We start from the raw sequence: 17,248 nt of genomic DNA on the forward strand, positions 1-17,248 counted from the left end.
TGTAGCAACCCAAGGTCGTGCTCACCCCTGATATAACACTATGCCAAGGTCACGCCACCCTTGTAGCATATCTTGTCCATGGTCGTGCCATCCCTGACATGTTATCCAAGGCCACGTCACCCATGTAGCATTTCTTGCCCAAGGTCATGCCACTCCTAACATAAGTGATACGTTTTAATTGTCTTACACATCCCACATTATGCCAAGGTCACGCCACCTCTTTAGCATCACTTATCCAAGGTCATGCCACCCCTGGTCATAAGTGTGAGGAACCACAATCACATCACATTCACATTCCACACAATATCTCATTTCATGTCCACATACTCACATCATAATTAATTGAATAATTAAGTCATAACATACCATTCGCCACATCATGTTATCAATTCAATATTAAAACATTAGATATAATGTATACATTTGTACAAAGGCATCACACCACATTCCATATCTAGATCACCAAATTTACCAAATAATATAACAATAACATTTATAAATTAATATAAAACATGATTGATTCACCAATTTCATAGAATATTAAATCAAATAATAAAACCCCCAATTTTTCCAAAACCTAACTCACAGACACTTTTCTACAATTTCTTTCTCCCTCCCAGATCATTATTTTTACAAATTAATTATGTATTCATAATCCTTAACACGTACAGAATCTCATAATACCCATAATTAAGAAACAATTATAAAATTATTAAAAAATTCCACAGGAACTCTTCTCCACCTATTCCCTCACGTGACTCTACACGTAAATCTCCCTTTTTCTCCCATACCTTGATAAGCAGTAGTTGAAACTAGAGCAGGATCTGGTTGGTCTCCTTATCTGGGTTTGCCTCAGTCTTCAGAGAGTGTAGAAAAAAAGAAGAGAGTGTAGAAAAAAATAAGTCAGAAGTGAAAAGTGAGCTTTTTGGAGTGCTAGAGCGTTCTATTTATAGGCATCAAGCATGGCCGGAACGGCCCGTTTCAAATCCGAAACGGTCCGTTCTGGACTCATTTGTCATGTGTAAAATTTCACATCCAGAACGGCCCGTTCTAAAACTAGAACAGCCCGTTCTAGGGTTACATTTTAACCCATAACGGCTATGTTTGGAACGGCCCGTTCTTAAATCAGAATGACCCGTTCCCAACTAGGGTTACAAGCCTTTTTTGGCGGTTTGGAACGCCCCGTTCCCAACTAAGATTTGTAGGCAATTTTAGTATTTTGGAATGGCCCGTTCCAATTTGGGAATGACCCGTTCTGGGATACTAAATCACCTCTATAAATTTATGAAAATTACTAAATTACCCTCAATAAAAGTATGAAAACTGGGGTGTTATAATTCTCCCCTCCTTTATGAAATTTCGTCCCTAAAATTTTCCTGAAAATAGCAATGGGTAGACTCCTCGCATCTTGCTTTCTAATTCCCATGCAACCTCACTACCTTACTGATGTACAACTCTAACAATCTCACCAAGGAATGCCTATTATCAACGAGGGTAAGGCAAGTAACTTGGTGAGTCTATCCACTATAACTCAAAAATAATCAAATTTCGTAATCATCCTAGGCAAGCCAACAACCAAGGTTTATCTACACACCATTTCACTTCCAAAATGGGACGTCTAAAGGCTGCAAAAGTCCTAAAGACTTCTAGCATACTAAACACGAGTACACAAATTTCTCTACTCCTCTTTTCACCTTAGGCCACCACGCTTCCGCTATGCCACTTTGATACATCTTAGTAGCTCCTAAATGAATGTTAAGAGTACTCCTATGTTCTTCTTCTAAGATCATCTTTCTTAATTCGAGATTACTAGGCACCCACATTTTGTTCTTGTACCTCAAAACAATGTCAATTCCTACTTAGAAAAAGTTATCTATACCCCTACCAATCTTCTCCACTTGGTTTACTATGAAAGGATCTAACTATTGGCTTCTCTAATCTCATTCATTAACTCACTAGTCACTTTCAATATACCCAATTCCATGCTCCTAAGGGTAAGCTCACTCACCAAGCTTAAGTCTCTAAATTCTTCAATCAAATCCAACCCTTAAATCATCAAAAATGATAGATCAATGATCATCATAATCAAGGGATCTGCCACAATATTAGTTTTACTTCTATGATCCTCTCCAAAGATAAAACACCTAAGCGTAAGTTCACTAGGTATACATACCAGATCTCTAATTTCACCACTCCATCTACACCCAAGTTAAACTCTTATCCATCACCTTATGCTATAGCCTCATATCTTGTCACCAAAATGAATCAACTAATTATGCTTCGCCAATTTCTTTCAATGATCCACTTGTTACTCGAGTCATACCTAGTTTTACACTACCAGGAGTAATCTCACAAGTCAAACTTAAATCCCTAATTTGAGCCCAAAGATCCATCTCTCTAATCATAAGGGAAGATAATTATAAAGGTTTTATACTCAAAACATCGGTCACCACAATGGCTTTGGCCAAATAACAAATAAGATCAAAATCTTATTGCTTAAGAAATTCCAACTATCTCTTTTGTCTCATATTCAACTCCTTTGGTCAAAAGATATTTAAGGCTCTTATGATCACTAAATACCTTAAGCTTAGAATCATATAGGTAGTGTCTCAAAATCTTAGTGTAAATATTACAACCGCTAACTTAAGGTCATGGGTAAGGTAATTTCTTTCATAGATTTTCAATTGCCTAGAGACATAAGCTACTACCTTTCCTTCTTGCATCAACAATCCACCCAAACCCATCTTAGAAGCACAACTATATACCACAAAAGACTTACTAAAATCTAGTAGTATTAACACTAGTCAATCTTTCGTTAAGAGTTTGGAAACTACTCTCGTACTTACTATCCCCCACAAGGACAACACTCTTCCTAAATGACCTAGTCAATAGTAATGCTATCTTAGAAATTTACTCAATAAATCTCTAATAGTAATGAGCTAACCCAAGAAACTCCTAACCCCACTAATAGACTCAAGTATCTCCCACTTAAGAACAACTTCTATTTTAGATAGATCTACGTTATACCTCCGCTAGAAATTACAGGGCCTAGAAAACTCATTTCATACAACCAAAAATCACACTTAGAAAACAACATAAAATTGTCTTGGATACATCTTCATCATCATCTCCAATATGATGATATCACACCCTAAGGTCAATCTTACTAAACACATAAACACTCGTTAATTGATCCATAAGGTCATCTATCATCATATCAACATACATGCATATCAAATCATATTAGAATACCTACTTTAAACCTTCATATATACCATCCCTAAGCATGTACGAATCAATCACCGTTTACACCATATAGCATGTACATGAACCAACCTTACCACATAGCATCATACCATCTTAAACAACCTCTCAATGACAACACCTCAGAACATCATATCCAAATCAGTTTTTATCCTTGCTATGCCTAACAACTCAAAAACATCATGACAGCATACACCTCCCTTCAACAACTGTTAAACAAAATGACACACAGAGAGTTATACTCATCTAAATGATCTCAAACCTGTCTCAAAAGAAAGCTAGGAGAATAATCTACAACTCTTGTGAAGGTATGAGATTCTAAAAAGATCATCTTCTTAGCTAAAAATTTCCAAAAACCACAACAGATACATTTAGTGCTTACAGCTAGACCTCTGATTACCAAAGTAGCTATAACTGGAGTTATATACCTCCTTTTTATCTTATTCCAGTTCCATTGTAAAGATAACGTCCAAGGCTTCAAATTTCCTGAAGACTAAATCTAATTATGTCCATATGGTACTCATATTGGCACAACAAAACTGTAGCGAAAACATCTCTTACACCAGACAACAATAGTGTATCAACATCTAAGGCCACAAAAATGCCTCAACCCTTCCAAACTCACTCCTTTCACTTCAAACTCATATCCAAGCTTCCTACTACAATCCTAAACCAAAATAACTCACATATTCAGCACAAAAGACTTAGAAACCAAAATAAAATCCACATGAAACCTAAACCATAAAAAGTCAACATACAAGCATCAAACTCCAGAAATCATCAACATTTCAATCTCTCCTTAAGAATACCAAAACTCCAATTCTCAACATACAACCTCCTTGGATTCAATCACTACAACTATATATTTCAGAAACTCCACCAATCGTAAATTCTTAATACACTAGACAAATCAATGTTTCACCCACATCCAAGGTTCTAATAGTTCTAGTTGATTAGCACAAGGCTTCGTCCAATACTATTGGCACATATGCTCGCAACTCGAGCGATACCACTCAACCACTACTTCTAACATAAGCAAGAAGTATCAAAATAAATAAGCAATCATGAATAGGATCAAGTAAGCTATATCATGTATTTCATCCAAATTCTAAGAAAATAATACACAAGTAAGCACAACACTAACAACACAAGGGAAACATCATCATCATCATCATTATCCTCATCATAAACCAAAACATCGTTAGAGTTCACACAATTAAATAACAACAAACATAATCAATCATCATACTAGCATATCAATAAGTTCCACAATCAATTCATTCCATCATTGATCTACCAAACAAGCATAGTAGACTCATAACTCACGGCCGATTGGATCAACCAAGCTCTGATACCACTTAATGTGACACCCTTGCTACCCCAACACATATATATTGTAATAATGTAAATAAACTAAAGAATAAAATTTTCAACGTTGGTAAAAGGGTTCACATAACACCTTCATAATTGTTCTTCAATATCCAAAATAATTGAAAATAAAACTTAGAAAGTAAAACTTAAGAGTTTATAAATTGTTTTTAAAAGAAAAGGTACAACTCCAAATACATATAAAAATTTATATCCTAGAATCCTCTGCCCTAATGTCACAATACTAGAGCACACCCACAATTCAATTGTTGGCATTCTAGATGCCACTCAAAGTTGGATCTTCCTCACCTAAAACATCCACAAATTATACGGTGAGAAAAGAAAACATCTATATGTAAAGCACATACAAACACACCACAATGTAATCTCATCATAACTCATTACATAATGAAATATTTGCAATCATTTCTACATCTCATAATTCTATCAATCATGCATCAACTTCACATCACAATTTCACAATCACATCAATCCATCACAAATCTTGCAATTAACACTATGCAAAGGTCACGCCACCCTTGTAGCAGCCCAAGGTCGTGCTCACCCCTGATATAACACTGTGCCAAGGTCACGCCACCCCTGTAGCATATCTTGCCCAAGGTCGTGCCATCCCTGACATGTTATCCAAGGTCACGTCACCTATGTAGAATTTCTTGCCCAAGGTCATGCCACCCCTGACATAAGTGATACGTATTAATTGCCTTACATATCCCACACTATGCCAAGGTCACACCATCCCTGTAGCATCACTTACCCAAGGTTGTGCCACCCCTGTTCATAAGTGTGAGGAACCACAATCACATCACATTCACATTCCACACATTACAGCTCAATACTAAGGCAAGATACATCCTTGTTTTTTCTTTATCTAGAATGGAGTATAACAAGTTCTATAACTACTCAACGACTAAAGAAATATGGGATGTCATCAAGTAACTCATAAGGGTACTGATGATGTAAGGCTTAGACGAGCTATTACACTTTAGAAACACTATGTTCTCCATGAGGGAGAGCGAATCAATACACAAAATGTTTGGAAGATTCCAAACAATTATAAATGGGTTAAAATCCTTGGGCATTGAGTTCTTTAGAGCTCAGAATAATCTCAACATCTTAGACATTCTTACTAAGATCTAGGAACCCAAAGCCACAACTATCTCAGAAGCATGTGATCTTAAAGTTCTCACTCTTGATGAACTTCTTGGAGCTCTATGAGTTCATGTGGTTCACTTGAACAAAAAAAGATCACCTTAAACCAAATGACTTTATTTCTTTGAAGGGTGGTGAGACTAACACGATGAAAGACAGAGGGAAAGTATTGAAAGTAGAATCTGAGTTTAGTATCTCAGATGAAAGTTTTGAGAACTCTATAGATAATGAGATATCTCTCATGTCTAAAAATTTCAAGGACATGCTAAAAAAGAAAGGAGGATTGAGGAACTTCTGCAAAAGGAAGGAAAGATTCAAAAATCCAAGTCAAACTAACTACAAGGATGTTGTCTGTTATAAATGCAAGAAGCTTGGCCACATGAAAGTTGACTACCCTTCTCAAAGAAAGAGGCGGTCTTCCAAAAAAAGGCCAAGAACAGTCTAATGGCCACTAGAGAAGATTTGGATAGAATCAATAATAGTAGTTTAGATGATGAGAAGGCCAATATATGCCTTATGGCAGATGCTAAGTCAAACACTATTGACATAGACATAAACATTAACTTATGGTACCTTTTTGAATTGGATGATGACGAAATGTGTTATGAGACTCTCTTAGCTAACTCTCATATGATCTCCCTTGAGTACCATAAATTAAAAGAAAAATAAAAGATTCTTTAAAAAGAAAATCTTGAACTAAGGAAAAACATGTCAGACATAGCAAAAGAGATAAAATCTCTTAAGGACAAAATCACCAGCTTTGTCCCGCCGAAGGTTACAACATTAGAAGCTAAAAGTGTAGAGGACTTTTGTCTAACAAAAGTGGTTTTTGCTTTGACCCTAGTTTAGAGGCATCTTAAGCCAAACCTAAGGTCTCTTTTCGTAAAACCAATGGAAATGGGGTTAAAACTCCAGGCAATCAAAAGAGTAAGACTAAGGGCATAGGGACTAATAGAAAAGGACCCAAGAAAATTTGGTACCAAAATCTCAAATAATCTTTGTTACAGATATCCTTAATAGAAAGAAGAAAGAATTCACATTGGTACCTGACCAGTGGCTACTCACGACATAAGACATGAGAAAGGTCTGTTCCTAGACTTTTAATCACACGAAGGATCAATCTCCTTTGGGAATGGAAAAGGAAAAACCAAAGGTATAGGTAAGATAGGTAAAAATTTTATACTTACTATGAATAATGTTTTGTATGTTGAAGGTCTAAAATATAACGTACTTAGCATAAGTCAATTTTGTGATAGTGGATATATAGTAGTTTTTGACAAAGATGCATGCATAGTCAAGCAAGATGATGGATTTGTGCTTTTTACTACTCAGAGATAGAATAATCTATATGAGATTAATCTGACTAATTTAAGAAAATAGAACATAAAATGCTTAGTATCTAGAGAAGATGAAAAATGGATTTGGCACAAAAAGCATAGGCATGTCAATATGAAACATATTTCAAAAATAACGAAAAAAGATTTAGTGAAAGGATTGTTTGAAATATCTTGGAAAACTCATTTTTTTTACGAAGCATGCCATAAAGGGAAACAAATTAAAACATCTTTCAAAGCTAAGAACATTGTTTCCACTTTTAGACAACTAGTTATTACATATGGATCTGTTTGATTCAACTAGGACACTTAGTCTAGGAAATCAAATGTATGGATTTGTCATTGTAAATGACTATTCTAAATATACATGGGTACTTCTTTGGCCACAAACACAATTCATTTAGGTCTTTGAAATATTCTATAAGTGTGTTCAAATTGAAAAAGGTTTTGCATTGCTTGCACCAAAAGTGATCATGAAACTGAGTTTGAGAACTCTAATTTCAAAAGCTTTTGTGAAAACATCGTATCTTTCCCAACTTCTCCTCATCGAGAACACCTCAACAAAGCAGGATAGTTGAAAGAAAGAACCTGTCTTTACAAGAAATGGCAAGAACATTATTTGTGAAAATAATTTTCCAAAACACTTTAGGGCAAAAACACTTGAGATTCTGAAGTTTTTCATTTTCTAAAGCAATAAGTTTGTATTTTTCTAAACTTTGTAATCAAGAGTAATAATATGAGAGTTTGACAAAAGAGTCTCATAGGATATCTCTTCTTCATTAGAGCTATCATTTGATTTTTCAGAAAAACTATGATGAAAGTGTTAAGTCAAAAGACGATCTTGGAACCTCAAGTTTTAATGATAACAAAAAAAGATTTTATTTTTAAGAAAAGTCAAATATCTACAAAGATATACTATATTAAAGTTGTATGAAAAACACATAGAAAGGGGGGTTGAATATGTGTGTGTGTGAACAAAGGAATTTAAAAGCGTTTTCGCTAGAAGGCTCTTTTTCATCCAGTAAAATAATATTTGTAAATGCCAACTGGAACTCCCCAGGATTGGTTCAATAAAGTATTTTTGCATTTGGAAATTTCATCGTCTGCTTAAGAAAAATACTTCTTAAACGAAAACCGTTCTTTAGAATAACAACTTGAACGAGTGTGGTTTTCGTCTGAAGATAGTTTTAATGGACTATAAGTATTAGATGAAGTTTTCAATATAATAGATCAACCAAATAAAGTGCGTTTGAAACATTAAAGCATAATGCTAGTATTTTTATATTGGTTCACTCAAACTGAGCTACGTCTAGTCACCTTCAAAGGGTTCTAATAAATGTTCAATGAGGTACAAGTATTATTTGTTCAGCCTCTTCATGCTCACAATGAGTATTATAGACCATCCAGGTCATGACCACTCCTAGTCCCAAGTATTCTCAGCCACTTCTGGTTCATGAGCTTCACTCGCAGATTCTAGTATTCTTTACTCAGCCACTTCTAGCTCCCAGTGAGTATTATAGACCAACTCCTGGCCCGCTAATTTCACCATTAGTACTAGTATTCTTTGATCAGCCACTTTTAGCTCTTAGTGAGTATTCTCGACCACCTCCTGGCCTGCCAGCTTCACTCACTAGCGCTAATATTCTTTAATCAGTCACTTCTGGCTCGCAATGAGTATTCTCGACCAACTCTTGGCCCGTTGACTTCACTCATCAATGCTAATATTCTTTAATCAGCCACTTCTGGCTCGTAGTGAGTATTCTTTGACAAGCCTCTCCAAGCTTTACAAGTATTCTTTTCCTAGCCTCTTCAGGCTTTACATATGATAATCAGACAGGTTTGGTTTGGGTGTTTGGGTTACTCTCATAGAGAGGATACATAATAATATACACTCACTAAGGTAAGCAACCTTAGTTTTTACAATGACTGAGTGTTTGGTTTACTCTCACAGAGAGGATACATAAGTTGGTACACTCACTAAGGTTTTTGTTCCTAAGAAGCACATGCTCGGAACTCCTTAGTCTACAAAGATGAATACACTATGGTACATTTGACTCTTTACGCTCTATCTCTGGTTTCGTTGCTTCGTGGGCTGGATATCACTCTATGTAAATGCCAATTGAAAGATCCCTTTTAACGGTTTGAGATAGTGATATATATATTGACTTGTAGAATTTTCCCGTTGTAAGTATCTGTTGAAGCAGATATAGTCGTTTAAAACTAGTTCGATCTTCTCATTCAATGCTTAAATTTTTGCATTAAATGTTGCTTCCTGTGATAGACATTGCATGTAGTCTTCTTTGCCTTGTTAAAAGCTATGTCTAACTTTTAGCAGAGACCTAGGAACCTTTTTTGTCCTTTTCTGGTCACGTAGCTGTAGAATGTTGTCCTTATATGAAAAAGTGATGTACTTTTTCTAACACATGCATGCTTTTACTATTGCGTGTTTTTCTTCTTCTTCTTTTTCTCTTCCTTTGATCACGTGTTTACATTGAGAGCATTTGAGTGATTGTAGACGATGCCTTGGTTTGTCTTTTGAGACATGATTCTTTAATTGCTTGCATGACAGTCTTTGTCTGCGTCTATAGGTCTTGTGCATCTCAATCTTGACCTCTGTCTTAGCATCTGAGTTTAATGCTTTGATTTTTCTTTTGATCTGGTCAACAATGTGAATGGGCAAACTTTGTTTTTGTCTAAAATGTCTTTTAGTCTGCCTTGTCCCTCGTCTTATGTGTTGTTGACTTTCTTCTATTCTTTGTCTCATGATTCGTCTAATTCCTTATGTTGCACTGGAGGTTCTTCTTGACATACTTCCATCTGATATTGGACTCATAGTCATCTGGTGCACATATTGTACTTTATCTTATTCAATTTGATTTGTCTGGTTCTCATGATGTGCCTTGCCTTAACTGTTCTTTTATCAAAGTTGACCATCTGGTTTCATCTGATGTTTAACACATCTTTTCTTGTTCCAGGTTTAGTCTTACTTTGGATTTTCTTTTGATACTCTAACGTCTTAACTTGTAGTATGCCTCATCTAATGTTTGTTGAATGTTCTTCCATTTGTAAACAGTCCTAATCTTGATGCTTGACTAGCCATCATCTGATTCTTTTGTTTAGTTTGTCCAAGCTTTGTAGAACTTGCATTTAATGCATTTGATCTTGCATTAAATTTTTTCTCGATGATTTTGGGTTACGTGAAGTCTTTTATGCCATTTGTATACTTCTATGTCTAGGTTCAATCATGACCTAGACATCTTTGTACTTTCCTGGCATTGTAGCTGTAGAGGCATTGTCTTTTACTGACTGGTAGGTATACTTGCTCTAACACATGCAACTTTGACTTGTGGATAAGATTTAGTCCATTTTTCTTTTCTCTCTTCTTCTATTTTGATGACATCATGTGTTCTTTTGAGAGTGTGGATGTTAGGTAGTTCTTCTTGTTGTGACTTCAGACGCAATCCAACATTCTTAGTTTTTGTCTGTGTATTTGAGTCTTCGTCTGGTCAGCTATGCAAGCTCTTGACATCCGTCTAGGATGCTTTGATTTAGGTTTGTCAATTGTCTGTGGTTTTGTATCATCTGAGGCTTCACTAATTTCCTTCTTTTGTTGAGCTTGTTTTCGTTTGATCTCTTCATCTAATGTCTTGTTTCTGGTGCAGAGGGTGGTGCATGCATATTCTCTATTCTTCAACTTGCTTGTACTTATGTTTTTATCTCAAACACTAACACATTTGTTATAGATAACAATATGCATTACTAGAAAATTGCAAAATAGCGACCGAAATTAGCAACCAAAATTTATCAATCGCTATTTAGCGACTGATTTGGTGACCGATTCTGAATAATAAAAATAGTGACTGATTTAGCAACCAAAAAAAGTCGTCGCTAGAAAATTGGTCGCTATATCAGTCACTAGCTACTAAATTGTAAAAAATGTTGTGACCGAATAAAGAAATTTTGATTTTTTTAGCGATGGATTTGAATTTGGTCGCTAAATTTAGTTAAAATTAGCAACGAAATTGAATTCGGTCGCTAAATATTAGTTAAAATTAGCAACAAAATTGAATTCGGTCGCTAACTATTAGTTAACATTAGCGATGGAATTTAATTCGGTTGCTAAATAAGAAATTTTGATTTTTTTAGCAATGGAATTCAATTCGGTAGCTAAATATTAGTTAAAATTAGCGACAAAATTGAATTTGGTTGCTAAATATTAGTTAAAATTAGCTACGGAATTGAATTCAGTCACTAAATAAGAAATTTTGATATTTTAGCGAATAATTCAATTTAGTCGCTAAATATTAGTTAAAATTAGCGACGAAATTCTATTTGGTCGCTAAACATTAGTTCAAAATAGCGACAAAATTGAATTCAGTCTCTAAATATTAGTTAAAATTAGCGACAAAATTTAATTCGGTCGCTAAAGATTAGTTAAAATTAGCGACGAAATTGAATTCGGTCGCTAAATATTAGTTCAAATTAGCGACGGAATTCTATTCGGTCGCTAAATAAAACTTAAAAAAAATTATAAATTGCTTAAAAGTGATGACAATATTGTTGTTGAGTATCAATCCCATTTTCTTTTTTTTTGTAAGAGCAAGACATTAATTTATAATAAAAAAATATTTATATGCACTCCAACATAATTAATACCAATAGTTATTTATGTGAAAAAATATTTAGAGGTTTTTTTTTTTTTTACGATTGGATTTTTAGGCATTTTTTTAATTAAAGTATATGAATTGTTTAAAATTTCTTATTTATTTCGATCCATATGGATAATATATATTTGGTTAAATACCTCTTTTGGTCCCTTATAATGTTTTTTTGTTTCAATTTAGTCCCACTTTAATTTTCGGTCTCAATTTGGTCCCCAATAATTTAAATCGTTCCAATTTGGGACTTCCATCTAAATGATTTAAACGGAGTTAATTGGTGGCCACGTGGATGCCAGGTGGATGCCACGTAGATGCCACGTAGGTGGATCAAAAAATACATGAATACACCTGGAACCAGAACGGCCCGTTCTGAAACCAGAATGGCCCGTTCTAGTTACACTATTGGTATGTAAAATTTGCACCTGGAAAGGCCTGTTCCAGGTCCAAAACTAACACACCAACAGTGTAACCAGAACGGGCCGTTCTGGTTTCAGAACGGGCCGTTCTGGTCCAGAATTTCATGCACAAAAAAACCAAAAAACAAAACATTTCAAACACTAGATTTGGTAATATTGTTAATGAGGATTAATAACTTCAATTGCTAAACACTTGGGCTATACAATATATCATTAAGGATGATGCAGTGTATCACTAAGGACAATGGTAACAAGTTTTATTTCATTGTTAGTCAAACTAGAGTGAACCACTTACTACCAAATTGACACTATACAGTCAAGGATAAAACGAAATAGTGTTTTTCCTTGAAGTCATTGATGATGTACACCAACAATAACAAGTGTTCTTGAGGAGTAGGGATGGCAATGGGGCCCCATGGGGGCGGGTAATAGTAAACCCTCCCCCGCCCCGCTGAATGAAAATTGGCCCCATACCCACCCCATATCCGTGCGGGTATCCATTAAGCGGGTATCCATGAATTTCTTGAATATCCACGGGTATCCACGGATATCCATGGATATTTATAAAAATTTTAAGAAATTAAAAAAAATATATTACAAATAATTTTAAATTTATATTTTAATGTCATTGAAATATTAAAAATAAAAATTCAATTTTAATTTTGAACTTTTATTTAACGTTAATTTTGTTGAAATAATAATAAAAATTCAAGATAATCAATAACTTAAAATACATCAATCTCACAAGTTAAAGTCTCATCACAAAGCTACAATGATTCAATATCATAATTCCAAATGAAAGTAAATAACTTAAAATACATAAATCTTATTGGTCCAATCAAAGTTAGAAAATTAATCAAATTACATCCAACATAATTCTATAACATGCTTAACACATGTCGGTGTCGCCACCGGCCCGAAACGGGTCTCGGCGGTCGCGAAGACGGTCGAGCTCGCTTTTATTTTAGTTTTGAAAATGTATTGGATTATTAGAACGACTTGTTCTCAAACTGAGACCTTGTCGATCTTATCCAATTTATTTATTAAATGTCTCACCAATCCATGTTAATCCCAAGCGGGACCCTCCATGGATTAGTGGTTTTCGTAGTAAAAGGGTTCGTGGAGTCGCCACCAATGTTTTACTCAAAACATTGGAAAAAGGGATAAGGCAATTGATTTTATAAATCAACTTTGGCCATTACAACCAGAGTTGGGTAAGGGAGTCGGTTACGCGTGGGGAAGGTGTTAGCACCCCACAGCGCCCCTTTCGGGTTCCCTATGACAGATTATTTCTAAAATAACAGTGTAAAATTACTAGATTACCCCTATTTATTCTAAGCAATTATAAATTAACTATCTACATGATGACAGTTTAAATATGCACACAGAAAGCAGTAAAAGGAAGGACTTTAAGAAGAAACCTTTGAAGCGTGCTTTTATATATTTCGTAAAACTGGGAAGCTTTTTGGCGTTCCCTCGCTCTACAAGCCCGCTCGCTCCCTCCTATAAAATTTTGACTATGGAAATCCGGAGGATTTCCCTTCGACTAGGTTCGAATCTCCAAGCTAAGTGCTCGGAATTCCAGAACTTCGTCGGATCGACTCCCAGAGAGATTTCTAGGGCAGAACACTGCTCAAAAACCCCAGAATACTCAAGGAGGGAGTCAAAACTGAGTGTGAAAGTGTGGAATGACGTCCAATTAACGTCATATTTATAGGGAATAGGCGCAATACGGGCTACAGAATCAATACGGCCGTATTGAAATTTTTGAACTTCAATACGGTCGTATTGAAGTTCAATACGGCCGTATTGAAATTCAGAAATTTCAATGCGCCCGTATTGAGTTCACTGCGGCTGTATTGAAGCTTCAATACGGCCGTATTGATTTCAGTACGGCCGTATTGAAGTTTCAGAAACTTCAATACGCCGTATTGAGTTCACTGCGGCCGTGTTGAAGCTTAAATACGGCCGTATTAAGTTTAGTACGGCCGTATTGGGCTTCATTCCCTCCACTTCCTTATTTTAAGCTACTCTAAGACCTCTAAACCTACAGATAGCCATCCTATGGTCTTCTAGGAGTCCTTCTGGCTGACTTTCCTTCGATCTTTGAGGGTCTTCGAGTTTTATTTCCGACCCGGACAATTTTAGGGGTCTACAGCTGCCCCCCCTTTACTTAGTCAGATGGTCTTTTGGTGTACCGGCTGACAAGTAAAGGAGTTGACCCAATTGTCCGGGTGATGTGCCAACCTTCTGACTTGTAGCGTCTTCCGGTGGAAAATTGTTGAGTAGCCTCTCCAGGTTGTTGCATACCTCGGCGCTTCTGACAACCTTGGTAGCTAAGTTTAACACCAACGTGCTTCTGACGACGCTGATGGCTGAGTATTGTCTCTCCAGACCTTGAGTACTGTCTCTCCAGACCTTGAGTACTGTCTCTCCAGACCTTGAGTACTGTCTCTCCAGACCTTGAGTACTGTCTCTCCTGACCTTGAGTATCGTCTCTCCAGACTTTGTTTGAGTACCGTCTCTCCAGACTTTGTTTGAGTACTGTCTCTCCAGACTTTGTTTGAGTATCGTCTCTCCAGACTTTGTTTGAGTACCGTCTCTCCAGACTTTGTTTGAGTACTGTCTCTCCAGACTTTGTTTGAGTACTGTCTCTCCAGACTTTGTTTGAGTATCGTCTCTCCAGACTTTGTTTGAGTATCGTCTCTCCAGACTTTGTTTGAGTATCGTCTCTCCAGACTTTGTTTGAGTATCGTCTCTCCAGACTTTGTTTGAGTACTGTCTCTCCAGACTTTGTTTGAGTACTGTCTCTCCAGACTTTGTTTGAGTATCGTCTCTCCAGACTTTGTTTGAGTATCGTCTCTCCAGACTTTGTTTCGGTTGTCTTTGACGACCTAGGCAACTGAGTTTTGCCCTCTCCAGGGTCTGCGTCCGTGTCTTCTGATCACTTCGGCAATACGTGTTTACCCTCTTCAGGGATTAGTGATAGTTTTGTCTCCACAGTCCACGATGCTGCTTCGACGGTTTGATTTTGATTTTGGTGCCACTGAGGGCTGGATAACGCAGGGATCCGTCTAGGGGATGTGCAGTCATTCATAGGTTCTTGTGCCCCAACTTGCATTGCTTAGTTGGTACCCATGGGGAATTTTTGTTTCCTTGGGGTATAGACACAGATGCTCTTCTTGAATTGAGCGGTGCCTTATGTTTGGCTGACGTCCTTTCGACGTTGGTGGAGTATCCCGGTTATCCTTATTCGGGTGTCTCTCTTTGATTTTCTGATTGTGTTGCCTCTGTGTAGGCTGTTATCCGCTGGGGGATTTTGTCGTTGATTTTGATTAGCCTCTTCTGTTAGACGTATCGGCTTGACGTTCGATGTTTGGCTAAGAGCCGGATTCCACTTGGGGAATACTTATTGATATTTTTGATTTTCTTCTCCTTTTTGCAGGGATGCCTCTTGAGTAGGCGATTGGGGATTTGGGGATCTTATTGTATCCCAGAGTATTATTTAGGAAGCCTCTACAGGCTTAGCCTCGCTCAGCGCTTTGAGTCGGAGAGCTATCTTCCACTGAGGAAGTGTTAAGTCCTTTGACTTGTATATACTGTTTGGATGATCGCACTTCCATTGGGGATTGCGTCGATTTTGCTTTGATAGCTCTCGCTGGGGATTTTTCCGTGAGCTTGAGCTGAGGTTCCCCTGGGGAGTATTATTTCTGCGAGCCTCTCCAGGCTCAATTATTCTTTGATGTGGAGTATTATTTCTGCGAGCCTCTCCAGGCTCAATTATTCTTTGATGTGGAGTATTATTTTGGCGAGCCTCTCCAGGCTCAATTATTCTGAATGAGTATTGTTTCGGCAAGCCTCTCCAGGCTCAGTTATTTCTGAGAGAGTATTATTTCAGTAAGCCTCTCCAGGCTCAGTTATTCTGATGAGAGTATTATTTCAGCAAGCCTCTCCAGGCTCAATTATTCTGTACAGTTGGGGGAGTATTATTTCTGCAAGCCTCTCCAGGCTTTAGTTATTCTGAGGAAGTATTATTTCTGCAAGCCTCTCCAGGCTCAATTATTCTGAAAGAGTATTATTTCAGCAAGCCTCTCCAGGCTCAATTATTCTGAGAGTATTATTTCGGCGAGCCTCTCCAGGCTCAGTTATTCTGAAAGATGTGAAATCTTTGTCTTTTTTGTCGACTTTTGACTTTTTCTGTATGTTTGCCTTTTTTGTCATTTTTTGGCTTTTTCTGTATTTTTGCCTTTTTTGTCATTTTTTGGCTTTTTCTGTATTTTTGCCTTTTCTGTTGTTTTTCGGCTTTTTCTGTACAGAAATGTCTCAGTTATTATGAGAGAGTATTATTTCGGCGAGCCTCTCCAGGCTCAATTATTTTGAGAGAGTATTATTTCGGCGAGCCTCTCCAGGCTCAGTTATTTTGAGAGAGTATTATTTCGGCGAGCCTCTCCAGGCTCAATTATTTTGAGAGAGTATTATTTCGGCGAGCCTCTCCAGGCTCAATTATTTTGAGAGAGTATTATTTCGGCGAGCCTCTCCAGGCTCAATTATTTTGAGAGAGTATTATTTCGGCGAGCCTCTCCAGGCTCAGTTATTTTGAGAGAGTATTATTTCGGCGAGCCTCTCCAGGCTCAGTTATTTTGAGAGAGTATTATTTCGGCAAGCCTCTCCAGGCTCAGTTATTCTGAGAGTATTCTTTCGGCAAGCCTCTCCAGGCTCAGTTATTCTGAGAGTATTCTTTCGGCAAGCCTCTCCATGCTCAGTTATTCTGAGAGTATTCTTTCGGCAAGCCTCTCCAGGCTCAGTTATTCTGTATGACGCTGTTGATTTTTTGAATCTTTGCATTTTGTTTGCTGCTGTCATACACAAGCAATTTTTTCTATTTTTCTATTTTATGCGGTTGCCTCATGATAAGGTCTTTGAATGTGCAACTAATGTGTGTGTGATGCACAAATGCAATACAATTTTTTTTATTTTTGTTCATTTATTTAGAAAAGTGAGTGGCTCTCCCTATCCTCTTCTTCTTGGAGGACTT

This window comes from Cajanus cajan, chromosome 10, assembly GCF_000230855.2.
Source record: "Cajanus cajan strain Asha chromosome 10, NIPB_CcT2T_4, whole genome shotgun sequence".
NCBI classification, from domain to species: Eukaryota; Viridiplantae; Streptophyta; class Magnoliopsida; order Fabales; family Fabaceae; genus Cajanus; species Cajanus cajan.